This window comes from Diuraphis noxia, unplaced genomic scaffold (genome assembly GCF_037042655.1).
Source record: "Diuraphis noxia isolate RWA-SAM2 unplaced genomic scaffold, SU_Dnox_SAM2 contig0004, whole genome shotgun sequence".
NCBI classification, from domain to species: Eukaryota; Metazoa; Arthropoda; class Insecta; order Hemiptera; family Aphididae; genus Diuraphis; species Diuraphis noxia.
In genome coordinates, this window is record NW_028301714.1 from 60,351,862 (window position 1) to 60,373,254 (window position 21,393).

A 21,393-nucleotide genomic window follows, 5' to 3' on the forward strand; every position below is an offset into this window, starting at 1 on the left:
ATAATAATAATAATATCTAGGTAATAGGTATATAATAATAACAGGTATACTAGCGGACATTATATCTATATAATATGCGCGTAACACGTCTTGTAACAATCATTGGTCGAGATTCAAAGAGTGTGCTGTAGTATTTGATAATATATGTAATATGTATAAATGTATATAATGTGTATTATATTATATTTATCCTATTGTTTATTCATCGATGTGTGAAAATGTGTACGCGCACTGCAAGTTGCAACAATATATTATGCAGTATATAAATTGCAGGGGTGGTTGGCGAAAATGAGCACTAGACCGTACATATGCAGCACGTGGTAAAGCTGCATACGAGAGAAGTGCAGACGAAGACACACACACACACATATATATATATACTAGATTGAGATGAGACGACGACTTCGTATATAATATAATATTATGTAACCGACGTGTACGTGTTTTAGTGTCGGCGCAATAGTTTATACTACATATATAACTACATTGGTATTGGTGAGTGTATACTGTGTAATATACATTTAAATATAAATATACATATATATATATATATATATATATATATATATATAAGCTTATGCAGTGCGAGCAGTGCGAGCAAGGCGTATTGTTTGTTTCACCACCGTTTCACCGACTCTATATTATTATTATAGCATTTCTCTACATTCATACTATTTACTTTTAGGCATATATAATATGTATAATAATATATACATATACGATTATGCGTGGGTGAAAGCTTTGACGACGACGATGACAATAATATAACACTATATACAGTAATAACAATAATACAATGCGACGGAGACGGTGAAAAGGGAAAAAAATCTTTTGTTTTTTTTTTTGTTACTCATCCGAAGGGATTTACACAATTTTTATAGCTGTTAAACGTCGGCGCGTAAAAATTATTGTTTTCTCCGGTGGCGACGGCGGGTGTCGCCGAGAGAAGAGCGCGACGGAGCGGCCGGTGGCGAAGGTTACCGGCGTCGGTGATGCTGGGGGTGGAAGAGGAGGTCCCGGAGCCGTGGACTCTGTTCAATTTGAAGCGCATTATTCATACACGCACCATACAAACAGACGGACCTCGATCGTTTTCTCCGTAAAATTACCGCACGAACAAAAATTATAATGTGTAATTAAAAATATAAAAAATTATATTTAGGTGCCTAGTTGTATTTATGTTTTTTTAGTCGAAAATAAATCATTGTATTGTACGCATTCGTCGTCCCGGACCATCGTCGACACAAAATACGAGTCAATCAGGTAAATGGTGCAATAAATAATATACCTAATAATAGTGGTTAATACGCGATTTCAGTCTATAGAGTTTTAAAAACATATTATATGAAGTACGCTTTTTTTTTTCAATATTTTGTTTTCATAAATCTTGAAGACACGTTAATAATACTCTCTTTTAATATTTGAATAACCGCGACACCTTATTAATTACTATTAACGACTTACGGGGTACTTGCCTCGTATCAGATGAAAAATCGTTTTGATTTTTTCTGCAGAGAAAAACAGTCTTCAGTCTTGTAAAATATATAATGTTTAAAATTATTCAAGTAGTAAGTATAGATACAGATGATTATTTTTAAAAGTATTTAAAATACGTGTTTGAATATTCGGTACAAATAGTGTTTGAGTACAAATACAAATACTTTAATTTTTTTTATAAGTATATTTTAAATTAAGAAAATCTATTAACTAAAAAGAAAAAGTATTTGAAAAATAGTATTCGTTTGTAATTACAAATATTTTGAGAAAAGATTTAAAGTAGGTACTTTTTCCAAAAGTATTTAAAATACGCATTTGAACACTTACTCAAAAAGCATTTGAACTCTTCTACTCAAATACTTTATTACTCAAGCATTTTACAATACTGAATACAAGAACAACGATTTGGTGTTTTTAAAATTATTTTGTTTTGGTATGGCTTTTTTGGGTCACTTTTGAAATTTTCCTCTAATGAAATATTCTTGGGAAAATGTTAATCAACTTTTAGCATTTGGCTATTTATAGAATTTTGAACATTCATAGTTGATCGTTGAGTTGAATTTTGTGCATAATTTGAATTTTTTATTATAACGATCAGAAATAAATACAATACAAGCTCGATAATATGTTTTGTTATAACTATGTATCTACTTCGTTAAAAATTGACCAACTCTCCACAAATGTTAAGGGTTTTAAAACATAATATAATGTATATAATTTATTTTTAATATATTTATCACATTAAGCCCATTAATAGGTACCTAAAAAATAAAAATTAATATTAATATTATTTAAATATTAAGTAATATTAAGGAAATAGAATTATTTAGAATTATTTTTTACAATAACCATATAAACGTCAGACAAATGCACACAAAATATTTTAGTGATATCCAATCATTTAGATAACAAATTTAATTCAATACAAAATTCGGCATGAAAAAGTATAAATATGATATTTATTTTTTTTTATAAAAATTTTATCTAATAAGTCCGCTTTTCTTAGAAAGGCCAACAATTTTGAAATGTTTTCGATATTTGATCCCAGTGCTTCATCCGCAATGGAGCTAAATTTAAATGGTGTGTTTTTGAGAATCATTGATGTGTCGATGGCACTCTGTTATGATATGTTTCAATGTGATCGTAACCCCATAAGATGAGCACTGAGGAGGATCTCCTCTAGCAAAATCTATTTTTATAAATACGATTCATTAAGATTTTTGTCGGGGGAGCTGCATGGAACAAATGGAATTTATTAGATTTAGAAAAAAAAGTACTAAAAGCATTATCATTTATCGGTAAAGAAATGTACATTTTGCTCAATACAGAATTTGAAGAAAAAGCTTCACTCTCAATTATCACTCCTACAGAAAAACATCATAATCAAAATAATAATGTATTATAGATTTTGTTTTTGTTTTTTACTTATTGCAGCCATTTGTCTATTTTATAAATTGTTTTGGCGTTTGCTTACTTTATTGTTATATCTTTCTTAATCTTTATTATAAATTTTGTTGTATTTTTGGGCTCCAAGCCCGTTCACAAATAAATAAATAAATAAATGTGAAAGCCTATGATTGAATCATGGTTTTAAGTGAACACTAATCTAATATTAATATTATTCTAATAATAAAAATGCCGGTATCAAAGTAGTGAGAAATTTATCTTCCTTCATATTTGACAGCCGCCACGACTGTCTACAAAATAGTGTAGTAAAATTCAATTTAATTTAAAATACCTGGTATTAACTACTCTCTAGGTACGTGAATAAAATAATAATAATTAATATTAATATTATAGTATTAAATACTCACAAAAATAATCAAATATAAATAACAGTAATTTGTGATATTGTATTGTAAAATTAATTTACATAATATTCAGTAGGTCAATGTATAATAATTAATAAGTAATATTTACCTTATTTAACTTAATGACTTGGATAGTTAATAGATTGATAAAATAACAACTTTTGTGAACCCTGTTTTCTGCTTTCCCTTTGCTTGCAAATTGCAATGCGATGTTTCATATACCTACTATATAACATAAATATACACACATCATACATATATCATGTGTGTACCACCAGCTTAGAAATATTTGTTCAAAGTTATGTCATCAAGTCCAAGTTCATTGAGATTATGGTAATTTTTCGACTAAAATCCCGCGGTAATAAACTTTGCATGTCGCCTCATATTATATAAAGTGCCATTTTTAATACCTCTTGCAGCAGACAATCTGATAATATTGTTATTATCTGCTCGGGTAACTTAAATTATTCAAAATTCCGTTAGCCTACACCGATCATCAATATTAATAAATATATTTTTTTTACCCTAGTGATATTCGCAAAATGACGTCATTAATCTCTGCCGACTTCTAACTCCCGTTGAGGGACATCCGTCCAATTTATGTAAATTATACAGCCGGTGCATTTTTGAAACCACGCCACACCGCGTCCCCATCCAGATGATGAGAAAGGGAAAAAATGTTTTTCTCACTATTGTAATGAAGGTGTCTGGTTAAAAAACAGAACGTGGAAATATCGTCTTAATTTATTCCTAAGAGATTTTTATTTTTATTTTTTGTTCATTTTTTCAGTTTACATTTTTCACGCACTAAAGCACTCAGATAATACGATTTTTCTTTTATATTGAGATATTGAAATTAAAATACATCAACAGACGGATATTTCCTTGCTAATGCACATTTTGTTTTATGAAAACACAAATATCATATATATATAGTGGTCCTTAAGTCTCATCATATAGCCATATATATTATATACTTTTAAAAAAATATTCTTTTGTATCGCATTGTTTAAAATAATTACAAGAAAATGTATGAAAATACAGTTTTAACTTTTAATAATAATAAAAAATATATATAGGTTTAACAATTTGAATAATGACATAAATTCAAAATTATTTGATTTGCTAAGCCAACTATTATATTTCATTCATTAAGCATGCCTAATGAATTAAGCATAAGATTTTAAAGCACTCAATAATTATTATATAGATTTTAAGAATTATATGACATAAAGTAATAATTAAGTCATTATTACTCGAATATTATCTCCATATTGAACTATATTTCAGTTATAAATGTATAACAATGTATAACAAATAGATAAATTCATTATTTATAATTAATAATTATAATATTCTCACTGCGGAAATTTATATGTATAAACTTGAATACAATTTTTATAGATAAAAAATGTAATAGCAATATTATAGACTCGGGTGGTCCAGATTGCATAATTTAATGTTCGTATTATGAATTTAAAATTATTGATAATTAAATACCAAACGCAAAAAAGAATAATATTTTATAAAATGTTTCAATGGTAATATATTATATATACATTTATTCATTTAATACAATAAATTTAACAAAACAAGCTTAAGTAAAATTGTTTTACGTTAAATCATAACTTTTCTCTCAAGTCTCCACCATGAACATATTATACACATATTATTAATCAATAGTTAAAAAAAAAACTGTATCAATTTATCTCACATAAGTATCAATAGATTAAAAATTAGTTTTACAATCAAAAATTAAAATATAATTTGATGTATTTACAAATTACGACTGCAAACTCAGCAAAGTATAATTATTGCTATTGTTATCATTAAAATAATATATATATAGTGGCAACATTTTTAACTTAATCTAAAATTTGAATCTATATAATATATAAATATTACTACATAGCTTATTGTACCGAGATATACATAATAACCCTAGGTATGGGCGAAGAAAATCAAGTCCCAATCTGAACAACCGGGTTCTTTATTTGTTTTTAATTTTAACTTGTTTGTATTTGGTATAAATAACAGTGTTTTCAAAATCCGTTTGTTTAAATTAAAAAAAGAAGACATTTCGGTTGGACTTAAATAATTATTTTCATGCGAATTTACATTCGTGTTATAGGTACCTATATGAAAATATTTTATGGAATGATTCATTAATTTCCATTCCGATTTTTGTCCATCTGAAAGAGAAAAAAAATAATATTAATTTATGTTGTTTAATTGTTTTTTTTTAATGGAAAAAGTTTCCTCTCTGCGATTACGTTTTGTTAGCAACATTTTTTTAATTTGTGAAGAAAACGTTTAACATCACATTACAATCTATATTTATTATCTATAAAAAAGGGATTTGTTTCATTTCGGTTATAGTTGCCAGTTGGTTAGTATAGGGTTAATATTTGACGTGATATATGTTTTTTTATGTTTTTTAATTACAGCTTAAAGTTTAGAAAGTATATTTTTAATAAATTAAAAATAATATTACAAATGTTTAATATTATATTTAAGTTTTTGAAATGCACTGATTTATGTACCTATATTTTTAAACACACTATTATATTATGCATACAAAACAATAATTTTTCCGTTGCATCAACTTAATATAATCACATAGATAGTACGAGTATAAACAATTATACGCATCATGTCTCAAAACAAATCAATATTGAAAAATATTCAAATATATTCAATAAAATATTGTTAAGACTTAAAAGTAAGAGATAGTACTTATAAAAAAATTTAAAATTTAAATGTATTCATTAATTTCTATAAAAACTCTTTATAGTATATTATGAATACTTGTTATAATTATTTACAACAATGAAACTGATATTGTAAAATATATTTATAATTTTTTTTTTTTTTTTTTTTATTGATCAAATAAAAACTCGGCAACTACATGGCCATTAGTTACAGTTGTGGTATGTTTACATGGTTTAAGATTTTTACAACATTTTTTTTTTTTAAAGGGGATTACAATATTAAAGATAAGTTATAACAGTATGGTTTCTAAGTATTTATATAAGAAAGAAAAAAAACAAATGTGAATCATTAAATTAAATTGTAAAGACCTGTTGACTTCAAAAAAAAGATCATCTTATTGTTCTCCACAGCATTGGGTCCCAATGCGATGTCGAGGGTCGTGTCCAATCCGATGTTTTGACGTTCTTGCTGGTATTTTAGGCATTCTGTTATTATGTGTTTCACTGATATTTGGACACCACATACTTCGCATAATGGTGGTTCTTCCTTAGCCATTAGGTGCCCGTGTGCAAGTCGCGTGTGTCCTATTCTCAATCTGTTGAGTACCGATTCTTCTTTTCTATTTAAAGAGCTGTTTAACCACCTAAATGTACTGCTTTTGATTCTGTTAAGCTTGGTGTTTTGTTGTTTCCAAGTATTGAGCCATCTGGTGTTAGTTATGTCATTTATGTATTTTTTGAGATCGTTGTAGGTGGATCCAAGAATAATTTTACATACGGAGCTTGTGACTGCGAGCTTAGCGTGTTTATCAGCTAGTTCATTTCCTTCGATGCCGATGTGCCCGGGGACCCACATGAGAGTGATTTGTTTGTTTTTATGCAAGGCTTCATTTAATTTGTTCAGTATTTTTGTTGCTATTTCGCCGGGTTTGAACTGGTTTTTTATGCTATTAAGGGCACCCAAGGAGTCACTGAATATTATGTGGTTGGGGTGTTCATCATCTAAGGTTGTTTTGATCGCCTCAAGTATCGCTATTGCCTCGGCCGTATATATGGAGCAGGTGTTCGGTAGCTTCAATGTTACGTTTTGGTTCCTTAGTATTATTGAAATTCCTACTTGGTCTTGTGTCTTGGATGCGTCCGTGTAAACTTCTTGATAATCTCGGTAATTTTCTAATATGCTTTGAAAGTGTCTTCTGTAAATTTCTGGTGGAGTTTGTTGTTTTAGAAAGGAGCTGAGTTCCGTATTTATGTCGAAAGAGGAAGTCCATGCGGGTGGGGACAATTGTTCTCTCGTCATTGATTGATCCATAATAATGCCGTTTTTCCCTAGTTCATCATATAAATCGGAGTTTTCTAATGGCAGTGGTAGGTTGTTACATATATAGGATCTAACCATGTATTTAAGCGATAGGTCATTCCTTTTAATCTCAGGTATGGGTACGCCTGCTGTATTATATATGCTGTAAATTGGACTGCTGCGAAAAGCGCCAATCGCGAGCCTTAGTCCAGTATTATTGGTACTATCTATTGCATTTAAAATAGATCGGGATGCTGTTTTGTATATGTTTGATCCGTAATATATTTTCGATTGAATGGTTGCCTTATGAATTTTGATAAGTGTACTAGAGTCACCTCCCCAGGAAGTGTGAGATAATATTTTTAAAATATTAAGTGTTTGACTGGTAGATGTTTTAAGGTAGCGTATGTGGGTTGCCCATGTGAGCCTGCGGTCGAAGAAAATACCAAGTATTTTGACTGATTCTTTTGTTGGAATTGGAGTGTTGTCTAGTGTAATTATTAGTTCGCTGACATTTCTTTTTTTTGTAAATATGATGATGTTGGATTTAGTTGGTGAGAATTTGAATCCTGTCTTATTGGCCCATTCTGTTAAATTGTCGGTGGTTGTTTGTAGGAATTTTTGTATTGAACTTATATTGTTGCTACGACATGAATAACTGAAATCATCAGCGAACAAGTTGCATTTTACGGGTGGTGAGCAGCTTTTGGTTATGTCATTTATAGCTATAAGAAAAAGAGTTACCGATAATGCTGAACCTTGTGGTACTCCGTTTTCCTGGATGAATTCCTCAGAATAGTGATTGTTAGCTTTGACTTTGAAATGCCGGTCTATTAGGAAGTTGGTTATCAGATTGAGTATCTTGCCTTTGCACAGGATTTGGTTAAGCTTGACTAAGATGTTGTGTCTCCATGTTGAGTCATAAGCCTTGGATATGTCAAGGTTGACTAGCCCCATAATTTGTTTGTTCTTAAAGGTCTGATTTACTTCATGATTAATATGAGTAAGAGTATCGATTGTGCTTTTATTTCTTCTAAAACCGCATTGTTGCTTAGAAAGGTATTTGTCTTTTTCTAGTAACCAAGTGAGTCTGTAATTAATAATTTTTTCAAGTATTTTTGACAAGGTGTTTAAAAGAGTTATTGGCCTATACCCTTCGGGATTGAACTTATCTTTTTCATTCTTAGAAATTGGTATTATTGTGCCTTTTTTCCATGTGGTTGGCCATGAACCTTCAGTGAAAATTCTATTAAACAGTGCCAGCATTAGTTTTAAGGTGTTAGGTCCGAAGTTCTGAATAAAAATGTAAGGTATGCTGTCAGGACCGGGACTGTGACTTTTACATCTTGAAAGAGTGTATGTGATTTCTTCCATAGTGATTGGTAGGTTTAGTTGGCTTTGGTCCATCTTATTTTGGTCTATAGTATTTGGAATTGTTTCCAATTCGCATTTTCGTTTGTAGGTTTGGAACTGGGGAGAGTAGTTAGAATCACTACTGTTATTGAAGAAATATTCGCCCAATAGGTTAGCAACTAATTCTTCGTTACATAGTAGGTCGGAATTATTGACTATAAGATTTATTTTCCGAGTTCTGTTGAGTCCTTTTAAGGATTTGATTTTATTCCATATTATTTTCGTGTCGGATTTTGCATTGATACTATTTGTGAAGCTTTCCCACGATGATTTTTTACTGGTTTTAATCAAGTACCTTGTTCTCGCTCTGAGTTTTTTAAGTTCTATAAAGTCCTCTTGGGATTTGGATAATTGGAATTGTTTTAAAGCCTTGTATTTTTCTTCGATAGCAGTTTTAATGTTATGATTCCACCAGGGTACTTTAGGTTTTCCATTCTTGGAGGTTGATTTTCCTATTGTTATATTTGCTATTTGTAGGATTGAGTTGGTAAAAGTATTTACAAGTGTATTGATATTTACTGTTTCTGTATCTTTTATACTTGTTATCTTTTCTTCCAATAGTTCAGAGTATAGTGTCCAATTGGGTTTTTTTAGATTCCACCTTTCGACCGGAGAAGGATCGTTAGTCAGTGGTATATATTTGATGATGATTGGAAAGTGGTCACTGCTAGTTATGTTTTTATATACAATCCATTCTAATCTTTGTGCTAACGATGCATTGGAGAGTGATAAATCAATGTTGGACATTTGTCCGTTGGCAATGTTTATGTGGGTGGGTTCATTGCTATTCAGGATTACTATGCTATCTTTACCAAATGCTTTATAAATTTCTTTTCCTCTCCTATCGGTGTTCATAGATCCCCACATGAGGTTATGGCTGTTAAAATCTCCGGTGATAATGAAGGGAGTAGGTATTTGGTTTAAGAGATTTTCAATGTCATTTTGGGTGAAGTCAAGTTGATTGGGGATATATATATTACATATATTAATTTCTAACTGTCTTAACTTCACTGATACTGCTATAGCTTCGAAATGCGTATTAATATTGATAATTTTGCTGGGATATTCAGATTTTACGTATATTGTTACTCCGCCACTGGCTCTAGCTCCGGCAGTTCGGTGTTTACTGAATCCTGTGCAATTTGGTAATTTTCCTGTGTTATCATATTTAAAATTTGTTTCTTGCAGACATATTATTTCGGGATTTGTTTCTGATAAGATGATTTTAAGTTCGTCGAGTTTTTTGAAAAACCCGTTCAGATTCCATTGTAGTATTAAGGACATGTAGATGCGTATGTTTAATTTTTTTTTTTTTTTTTTTTTTTTTTTTATATTTATTGCTTTATGGTAGGGTCAGTATCTAGAGTTATCTCAAGTAAAGAGTTGGAAAGTCTGGTTAGTCTATTTTTGATGCTAAGATTCCTTATCTTGGGGCGGATTGAATCCAGAATCTCGATCATTTCCATTGGTGCTATGTTGAACTCCTTTAGAACACTAGAGGGGTTCGGGATGCTAAGTGTGTTTTCTATTATGTATTTTAGTTGGTTAAAATTTATTTTAAGATTGGGTATTTTTTCGAATTCCAATTTGGCTGGTAATAACGACTCGTCTAATTTAACTATAATTTGTTCGACGGAGTTTGATCGTTTTGGTTTCTTTGGAGGCGGTTGTGTTGAATTGTTTGCTTTTTTTTCTTTGGATTGTGACTCTATTAATTTTGTTGCTAATGAGCTCTTATTGGTTGGTGTGTTTTGCGCGTTAGTTTTTGTTTGAGATAAATTAATTATATTTTCTGTGGGGGGAACATTATCCGTCTGTAAATTGCTAGAAGTAGATGAAGGCGCTGGTCTTTTAACTTGTTCTACTTGTTCTTGTGAAGGTGGTTGGCTAATGTGTGAAGTGTTGGGTAGATGTTCAATATCGTGTTGTACATTGGTATTATCTGCGTCATAGCCGTCTGAGATAGTACTTTGGTGTTGCAGTTGAGAATCAGTAATTTTATATTCTGTTGCCTTACGGCAACGATTGGAAGTGTGGCCAGATTGTTTACATAAGTAACATATTACCGTATCATCTGATATAAAGATACGGTATTCAGTTTGCTCGAATACTATTAGTATTGAGCTGGGTAATTTATCATTATCGTCTGGGTTTATATATAATTGACGGCGGAAGCTGCCAATATGCCCGTATTCGTCATTAGCGAAGCCGGCCTTTATAAAAGTTATCGGTGATAGTATTCTAATTGACAAATTTTCGATAGCGTTTTTAATTACATCATGAGGGATAATCGGCTGCACGTTAGATAGTATTATTCGTTTGGCTGGGTTAATTAGACGACGGAATGTTATCTTTGAGTTATTAATGACGATGTGTGACTGTTGGCTAATGATTTGTTCCACGATATTTTTATTTGCAAAATAAATGCAAAATCTGTTATTAGATATTCTAGAGGCGAATGTTATGTTGGTTGGTGAAGTGAGTTGACTGAAAGCTTTAATATACTCTATTTGAGGGACATCTTCGATTGAGTTAAAAACGATTGCTTGATCTTTTTTAGGAAATTGTATATTTGCTGTGGTTTCGGCGAAAGTTTTAGTGTTGTTGGTTTGAGGAACGTACTGTGAAAAGTCGAGGGAGTTGGGTTTGGTGAGGTCCATATTTTTGGATATGGAGAGAGTGTTTTAGGCACCTGCTGTAACTATGGATAACAATAGTGTGTCTACATACCTTCTTAATTGCTGTTCGTAGAGTATTACTGCTATCGGAAGCTATATAAATGCGTTTTACGGTGACCGTGGCACACGTGTGTGTCGGTCGGAGGTAACACACGTACTGTATTTATAATTTATGTATACATTTATATGAAATAAGTATAATAGAATTCACGATTGAAACTCATTTAAAATAAATAATATGATGATAACCATAATAATATAATATAATTTTAAAACATTATATTATATACCTACGGGTATTTCAAATTGATAAAAATTATATAATGTTTAATTTATTTCATTGTATTCTCGGCTTTTCAAATCGGAGACGCTTTATTGTCACGAACTCTAATGTAACATTATAACGAAATTGCATTTTAGTTAAAACTTTTATTTTGTCTTGCTTTTCACCAGTAAATTAATCCAGCTTTGTCGTATTGAATTTGTTTCAAATACACAGTTGGTAAACTATTAATTTGAATATCTACATCACATCGCAATAACGTCTTCAGATGAATATTTTAAATTATAATATAATATGTTACTTGTTACTCTGAACGTTCAATGGAGTTGTCGAGGTGAGTAGAATATTAAAAGTTTGCCAAGTACTTGTTACGCTTAATGTATATAATGGGTTATACCTATGTATATTATGTAGGAAGAGAACCCAATAATTTGAAAATACTATTCTGAAATAGTTGAGGCGTGTGTTTAATTGATAACCTATTTATTACCTATTTTTCATCTTTACAATGTTGAATTATTTACATTATTTATTATTTATTGTGTACTGATAATATTATAATAATACAATATGATATAGTATGCACAGTAAAACGCACGAAATTCCGAATGTAATATTCATTTATAAATTCTGTTTTGTATTCAATAACGACGACAACACTTCGCTAGTATTTTCCTCACAATATAATAATAATCGTTGTTGTCGTCATTCGTCGTCTGTGATGTGCTGGTGCGAAAGGGAGCGACAAATTGAAACAGATTCGTATCCATGGAAATCGTCTGCTAGCTGCTTTACAAAGCGAAAAAAAGAAAAACAAGGGAAAAGAAAAGAGAGAGGAAAAGAAAGGATAGGTATAGTGTTTTCTCAGGTCTCCGGCGTTTTAATTAGTTTGTCGAAGAAGTAGGGGGCATTAAACAACCGTCTTGTAATTAAATCGGCAGTGGTGCAGCACGGTACGAATCTCAAAGAGTATTAAAGTTTCGGTCCCTTTCAGAGTAATTAGCATCCACGGAATAGGATGCGTGAAGTGGAAAGGGGAATGGGTGATATAAGTTGCAAATCAACAAAGTTTTCAATTCTACCTAGAATTCTATTTGACATTAATTCAAACAGTCTCGTTCTTCGTTCAGAAAGGATTTTAATTTAGTCTTCTTTATTATTTTTACCGTTTTTCTTATATATATATACCTATAGTAGTTATTTTATATAACATACCTATAAATATATATGTATATATATTTAGGTTATTGTCTCTGCAGTTTTGATGCTGACTGAACGCTTCGATTGTCCAATGTCATTAATTACTAATTTCGTATTCTCGTCTTACTATACATTATAATATATTATACAGTGTATGTTCACCGATTTAGGGAACACTGAATTTCTCGGCCGGATTTGTTTGGAATAAATCAATTTTTTTTTACAAACTGGTAGTATATGAATACACATTTTTCGATACATTTCAAAATTTTTTGAGAATTTGGTTTTCGCATGCGCAGTAAGTAAAAACTTTTTTTTTTTAAATAGCAACACCTATTTTTAACACCACATTCTGATAAGCCTATTTTTTTGAAGTCATTTTCATACATCAACTATGGCTCTAAGTTCAATATTGATTCAATAAGAGCAATATGTCAATTTAATTAAATAATACATTTTTTAAATTATTTTTAAACATTTATAATTAATTCTTATTGGTTACTTTATAAATATTTGTACGAATTTTTGTTTTAGAAATGTTATTAACACAACTAACATAATATGGATACAAAATTATTTATTAAAAGTCGACTAGGTACAACTGGTACAAGTGAACAATAGTTATTTTATAATTACACATAAAATAAAATAAATTGTTCATGCTCCGTGATTGTCGAAGCATAAATTAAAACGCTGTAGACATCCTCTATTGGTTGCTGACATTATTTGGTTTTCGGTAAGGTTATTACACGCAACTACGATTTTATTTTTTAAATCTGTTAGATTTACTGGTGGATGCCCGATTTAAATGATCTCTAATAATATGAGCATTATGAGCAGGAGCTCCGTCGTGCTGAAAATAGAGAGCAAACTTTGAACAATTTATTTAATTTATTGTGTATTATAAAATAACTATTGTTCACTTGTACCAGTTGTACCTAGTCGATTTTTAATAAATAATGTTCGCATTCAGTGACCGAAACAGAGAGTACATCTCGAATGCAATGAGTTATGTACATAAATAAATAATTGAATTATGTATATGATATTACAGTGATGCAAATAAGTTTTACTTATTTTTTTTTTTTTTATTTGCTTTTTATTATAATTTTACTTATTAATTATTGTTATACAAGAAGTGTATCTATATATTTTATCAATAATCATAATAACTTCATACTTAATACACTTAAAACTATATTCTGTGCTATTTCTCTATATTTACAGTTAAACCACATATCTACCATTACCACGCACCAAGTATACCAGGCACCAGCTATATTTAGGCAAATCATAATATTCGTTGTGAATAATTCCCGACATTTGACCGACCACGTGTTCGCGAATATATTCGAGATGTTATGTGCATGTCCTTTATCTATATTATAATATTATTGTTTTATTATGTACTATTATCGCTTGTAATAGGTCTAGTGTCAAACCATAATTAATACGTGTATAATATAGTAAACTTTGTAAAACGACAAAACACCCGCAAGTCGTTCATTACGCACTAAAAACAGTAACAAACCGCACGACTTCACGCAGTGAGGTGTATATTATTATAACGATGAATATTCATGTAAACGCATCTTGTTCCGAATAAGGTATACCTATTATAGGCTATACCACGTCAAATGCAATAAATTGCGATACTTATTCCGGACGGGCGAACAACAACATATGATATAAATATGTATAATCTACCCGCCACGACCTCTTAAATTCAAATTATCAATATTTTTCTGCGACCTTTTGTTAATTTGTTCCAAATTATTCACAAATCTAGACGAGATGTAAAAATAAGCCAAAGTTATGACTAAATGAAATTTTGACGGCTGCGCTGTTATATTACTGTTACTTTTTTAAATTATTTTGACGAGAGTGTACACTACATATACATATTTTTATAGATTTCAAAAAAACAATAACATCAATACATCATTAATGAATGTGTGTGCGTTTTTTTTTTATCATTATTATGTTATATTGAAAAAGATATTATGATTTTATAGTTAACAGATTTTCGACTTTTGCTTAAAAAATCAATAATTATATTTTTAAAACCAAAGTATCGGTGTTTTGCGGTCAGCTGAATTATTAGAAAGGCACTTTGCCTAATTCGAAAACCCCACGGCCCACACGGGGTTCAATAAGACGGCATTATTTCTGACCAACAAACAACTCGCAGATCATACACCGCATAATATATATACAGGGCGTATTGCCTTTTGTTTGCATCGGGGTAGAGTCTTTTGTTCATCTGGTCTGTATTTGTATAATATGTATACTACTATTCGGCAGTTTGCCATTCCCCGAAGATTTGTTCTCCTTTGTATACGCTATGGATTTTTCATCATTATACATATTTGCATTCTAAATTTCTAAACCCTGTGCCCCTGTAATTATTATATTACATAGAAAAAACACCAGTCTCAGATCTATTTCGGTAATCGGTATGCGTAAAGCCGCGTGCGTGATATTTTTTACAGACATTAACTGATGAAAATTATTGGATACCTGAAAAGGTTAGGTGAATTAGTAAATTACCATTTATTATATAGGTAGGACAATTTAATGCGAAACGCATATTTACATAAAATATATTATGTTAAGACTGTGATTTTAATGATTATTACTGCAACAGTACCTAAATTTTAATACAATTACCAACTTCATACTATATAATATATATATGTTGAAAGTTACTAGTTAGTCGGACGTATTCATAATATAGTTGTACACTTACTAGATACTTGTACATTCATACGTGATCAACGAAACGCATACAGTTATATAGCTATACGTATATAGTTATAATCTTGAAAACTTTTCAACTGATCAATATTATGTACATTGTATATTCTTATACGGCTCCACTAGTTTGATTGTATTATTCGTACAAATCAACTAATGTTATAAATTATAATAGAAAATAAACGAATTCCATTATGTTTCTTATAAATGTGATAGTGTTATAATAATAATTAGTACCTATTATAAACTAGACAAACAAAAATAACGACTTAGTAGTAATATTTATCTAACGTAACTAAAAAGAATTTTACAACTTAAATAAATTAAACATTTTTACACTATTTTACTCAAATTTCTTCTTCTACCCTTAGATGACCTTAATTAGTATTATTTATTAATTTCGAGAATCGCATTGAATAAATGAATATAAATTTGATTTTTTCAACACAACGTCGGTGGAACTTGGAAAAATACTTTTATGATTCGTAAGACTTCGTAGACATCAACATTAGCAGAAAAAAGTGTGAACAAACAAATGGCTACCATATTAAATTATATGTATTTCCTCCCCAAAATTCTGGAGTAGAAGTTTTTTCACTTCACGAGAGCGCAAAAAAAACTAACAGCTTATAAAATAAAGGAGATGCATAGTCCTAAAATTAAAATGTTATGTTTTTGTTTCGTTCTATATTATATGTAAAGCAGGTACTTATTATAATGGATCGAATATTCGAATTTATGAAACTTTACGTATTCATCACTTATTAGTTATTATACTCAATGAGACATTAATAGACATTAATAGACTTAAATATTAGTTATATATAGATGAAAAATAAACCTATAAAGATAAACTATATATAAAGTGATGTAGCTATATATGAAATATGTAGGTACGCCATCCGAGCACTATGTAATAACACAGATTATATAATATAATATCAGATATTATTATGTTATTATTATTATTTAAAAGTTAAAAGTTTATGTAGAGGATTTTATCATACAGCGAACGAATATCATTTTAATCACTGTGGTGTGAATTTATGTATAATATGTGTGTGTGTGTGTGCACCCATTACGTAGGTAGGTATATATAGTCTTAAGTCTAGGTATGCGTTTAATCTACATATATATATATATAGGACTTTGGTATACTGCAGCGCATATTATGTAGTGTAAAGGTACCTATAACCACGGAGAGAACATGAAGGGATGATTGTTCCCCTAAATGACAAACGTATAGCCGTAGGAAACATGAATGTCAAACTCACACACACACACACACACAAGCGTTATGTTATGTGTTCGTGTAGCGATTGTTCTACGGGTGTGTACACGCGCGAGTGTATAATATGTGATACAATGGAAATGGGAAATGTGGAGGGGATTGACGGTGCAGCGCAGTGCAAATTGGGTTCGAATTTCCCATTTACTTGCGATAATTGAATTATTCGCATCGCAGACGAGAATATTATTTCGCATTGTCTGTCCGGTTGTCAACTGTGCATAATACGCATTATCTACAGCGGGTCCGACCGACCGACGCCCGGTGCCTGTCACATCTTTTGTTTCCGGTATCCTCTACTCCTCGTCGGTTGGTTTCAAATATTACATTTTTTTTTTTTTTTTTTTTCTAATATTCATTTCCCTAAATCGAACGAACGAAAAATTAATAATCACGATTTTGAGAAAACATTTACAGTAGGTACATAAATACATAAATAACAATATAATATTATTCATAGTACAATATAATATAATATTATGTAGTTTAAAACTCTCGGGAACAATGATATCGAATATTATGATGCAGAAATGACGCAAACAATAATATTATTAATATGCAGACATACAGATAGGTATATAATTATTTATTACTGTCTTTATGTTTGTACGCGAAACACGACATTAATACGAGTAGTTTCTCTCACATGTTTACTTTATATAAATGTATTAACGAGTATTATAAATTTATAATATAATCATATTAATATCTCATGTATAGTTGTTTCGTCGATTGCCGATGATAAATTATTATTTATTTATAATATCAGTGACGTAGGTGAACATATAACTCGTGTATAGAGGAAGGAGGTAATAGTGGAAAAAACCATCATAAGTTGGCCCCAAATATCAATAATACATTAATATGCTAAGAAAACAAAAATAATGTCTTGGAAATACAATTTAATAAAAAGTTACCTATATAATATAGGCTATAAGTAATAATATATAACAAAATTTAACTTTTTTTTTATCTTGAGTCCAAATTTAGTTTAATATAAATATATAATCCTTTAGGCTTTAGTATTGAATGTATTAAATGATCCACTAAACTAAACGGTAAAAACTAAGAATATTATCAGTGTTTTTACATTATTTTTATTTTAAAGCAAATGACGATTACAACAAATCTTAAAATTAATTTTAAGTATACTGCTAAAAAATACCAGAATGTGAATTTGACTGCAAAATGCATCAATAAAGGAAAAAAATAGGTTTTAGCATACTTAGTGAATCAGTTTATATGTAAAACAGGGGACAGCTCTGGCCCAGTGGTATATATATTGTTCTTGTGAAAAGTGGCCCACTTTTCTTAGAACTAGAAGAGTTTGGGTTGATGCCTACTGCTTTGTAATTTGTAAGTGGGTACAATTTTATCATATTGGTAGATACATAAATTTAGTAGTATGACATCATAGGATTATATGAAAAGGATGCGTCATTTGAAATAATATATTATAATAATAAGATAGCGTCAGCAAGTATCTTGAAATCTTGAATAGTATTTTAATTCAGTTGTGTTATTGAGTTATGTAGTTAGTAGAGTTAACTATATGGTTAAGTACCTTGTAGTATGTGCCGTACCCACCCATTGCCCGTTTACGACGCAGTGTATATAGCCGCGTTGAATTGGTCCTGCTACTTGGTTGGTCGACTTCGTTGGCATAAGTGTTGACAACAGGCTCCTTCACAAAATCACAATCACAACTATATATTTTGTAAAATGGTTCTCAGTACTATCTACAGCCTTGTGTTTAACTCTAAACTCTAATAATTCGTAGTTCATCATAACAGAATAATATCATTTTGTTTTAATATAATAATATTGTATTGTGTTTAAATGTCAAATATTAATATATTGAGGACCGTTCTTGAAATGTCCGGTTAAAGTTACGGACACTAACCGGACATTGTAAGAACCGGCTTGAGTATTACTGAACTATACTAATTGTGTTTAAAGTGTACCGACATATCGGGTACCTATATCAGGTATATGTCAATTGCGCCAGAAATCACAGGTAAAGAAAAAAAAAATTGGGATTCAAAAAGGTAATACACTAATACATCAACTGCGCCGGACGATATTGAGGTCCAAAAAAGGTTATAGATTAATTGGGGAATCGTAAGTTCCTACACGAGGGTAACAGGTAGACAATTACATACGTTAATTCCTACATATGTGATATTTTAGTTCCTACAAGAAAAAAAAGGTACGTATGTTAGTTCCTACATGGCGGAAGACAGGTACCTATGTTGGTTCCTACACGACGGAAGACAGGTATACACTATACATGTGTAAGTTCCTACACTACGAATATTATAAGTTATCAATCTACATCTATAAAATACTATAATAAATAAATGACGAATTATTATTATATTACAATTATTATTTTTTAAATTACTAAATTGAGAATATTTATTAAGTAAATTATTAAATATTATAAAGAATTATATATTGTATAGAATAAAGAATTAAAATGTATGATAGTATTTTAATATGATATAACTGATATTAGATTGATAACTTACAATATATGTACTTAGTGTAGGGACTTACACGTGTACCTTTTTTTACCGAGTAGGAACTTACACATGTACCTGCTTTTTACTGTGTAGGAACTTACATATGTACCTTATTCTATCGCGTAGGAACTAACATATTATGTATCTTGTTTACCTGCTAGGTCTCGTGTAGGAACTTACATTCGCCCAATTAATTGCGCCAGTGATATTGCACTGAAGTACGAATAATCATTATGATATCCATATCGATATTTCATCATTTTTAACAAATATTATTGTATAATAATATGTATTTTAATATTTTACCATTTTTTATTACATAATTCGTCGCCATCATGCCAAAACTGGCCAAGTGTTAAAAGTGACCAAGTGAAATAACATGTTTAAATGTCTTATTTTGTCCCTATTAATATACGAAAAAAGTGACCAAGTGATATAATAAATAGTTTGGGAGCCACTTAACACATCATTTTGACTAACTCGACATTTAGCATTATTTGAATAAGTTAAAACTGACTAAGTTACTTGGTCATTTTTTTTGCGGGTTTTAATAATAACATTTTTGTCCAAGTGTCGAGTTGATCACTTTTTGTAAAACAATAAACCTATAATTACCTATGTGGCCACACTGCTACACTATCAACAGAGCACTCTCTACTCCTTTATTTGAAAGTATACGTGTAAGTGGAAGAGGAAGACCAACAAAATATCCTGACAATATTAAACAATTATATGACAAGCCAAGACCAATTTCAACATTGAAAAAAAATGATCTCATGAAACTGTGTAAGACTGAAGCCATTCCTGTAGAATTTCATGAATGGTATCAAAGTATTCCATCATGTTCAAAACAGAAGGATACAATTTTAATTTCTGAATCTGAAAATGATTCTGATAATTAATAAGTTTACATTAAGACTGATTAAGGTAACTAAGGTACTATAGTTTTAAATTTAATATAAAGAATTTAACAATAAGTTTTGTTTTTTTTTTTTAAAGTATACATTTTATTTTTATGTTAATAACTATTTTAAAAGTATAATCTTTTTTTTTAATTAAACATGTTGTTCATTACTATAAATATTAAGTACTGTGATAAACAAACCTCTTGTTATTGATTTATATAAATAAATGTTAAGTTTATGTTTATTTATGCTTTAAAGTGTTTAATTTTTTTTTTAAAAAAGGACTAGGTACAAATAAAAGGTATACCTACAAATAATGTTATTTATTTTAATAGGTTTTAATATTATATACATTTTTTTTTTTAATGAGTACAAAAAATGTATAATAATACCTATATCTAATTATACTGTTGATATTATATTGATTGATCTTAATAAGATATTTTATTTATTTTAACTAAATATATTATAATGACCAAGTTCATCATTCTTTTTACTTGGTCACTTTTTACTGTGTTCAAGTGAAACATTGTCACATGATCACTTTTTACTAAAATTTTAAGTTGGTAAATTTACGATTTACTAATTTAACCAAACATTATGATTTAAAATTTAGTACAATAATGGTAAGTATATATTATTCCGGTTTTATTGATATTAGGTTTGTAAACATTAATTAAGTTTTGGATTTTTAAATCGATATTAAACATTCAAATTACCTTTTCTCAAAACTACAATTAAACACTTGGCCAGTTTTGGCATGATGGCGATGATATGTTTGATTACTATTTTTCCAATTTTCGATAGTGATTTTATATGTAACATATATACGTCTTATTAAAATAACATAATATCTATAAATATTTATATTTTCCTGGTGCAATCGATGTATACCTAATTAATTTGTGATTAATTTACTGGTGCAAAAGTTTAATACCTTTTTAGTTTGGGATAAGATAAATCCACCGGCGCAAAAGATGTTTAGATTTCAGGTAATCGGTAATCTAGAAAAATCGGTGCAATTG

At 29.9% G+C, this 21,393-nt stretch overlaps 1 protein-coding gene across 2 annotated transcripts in view; it reads left to right on the top strand.

The window, feature by feature from the left end:
* The first annotated feature begins 1,033 nt into the window (after positions 1-1,033).
* The window catches only part of LOC149056271 (uncharacterized), a 49,157-nt gene continuing 28,797 nt past the window's right edge, over positions 1,034-21,393 (top strand). For both annotated transcript variants that reach the window (XR_016191349.1, XM_089225445.1), the window contains exon 1: positions 1,034-1,263. The gene's annotated coding sequence lies outside the window, so the exon portion shown is untranslated. The remainder of the gene's footprint in view (positions 1,264-21,393) is intronic.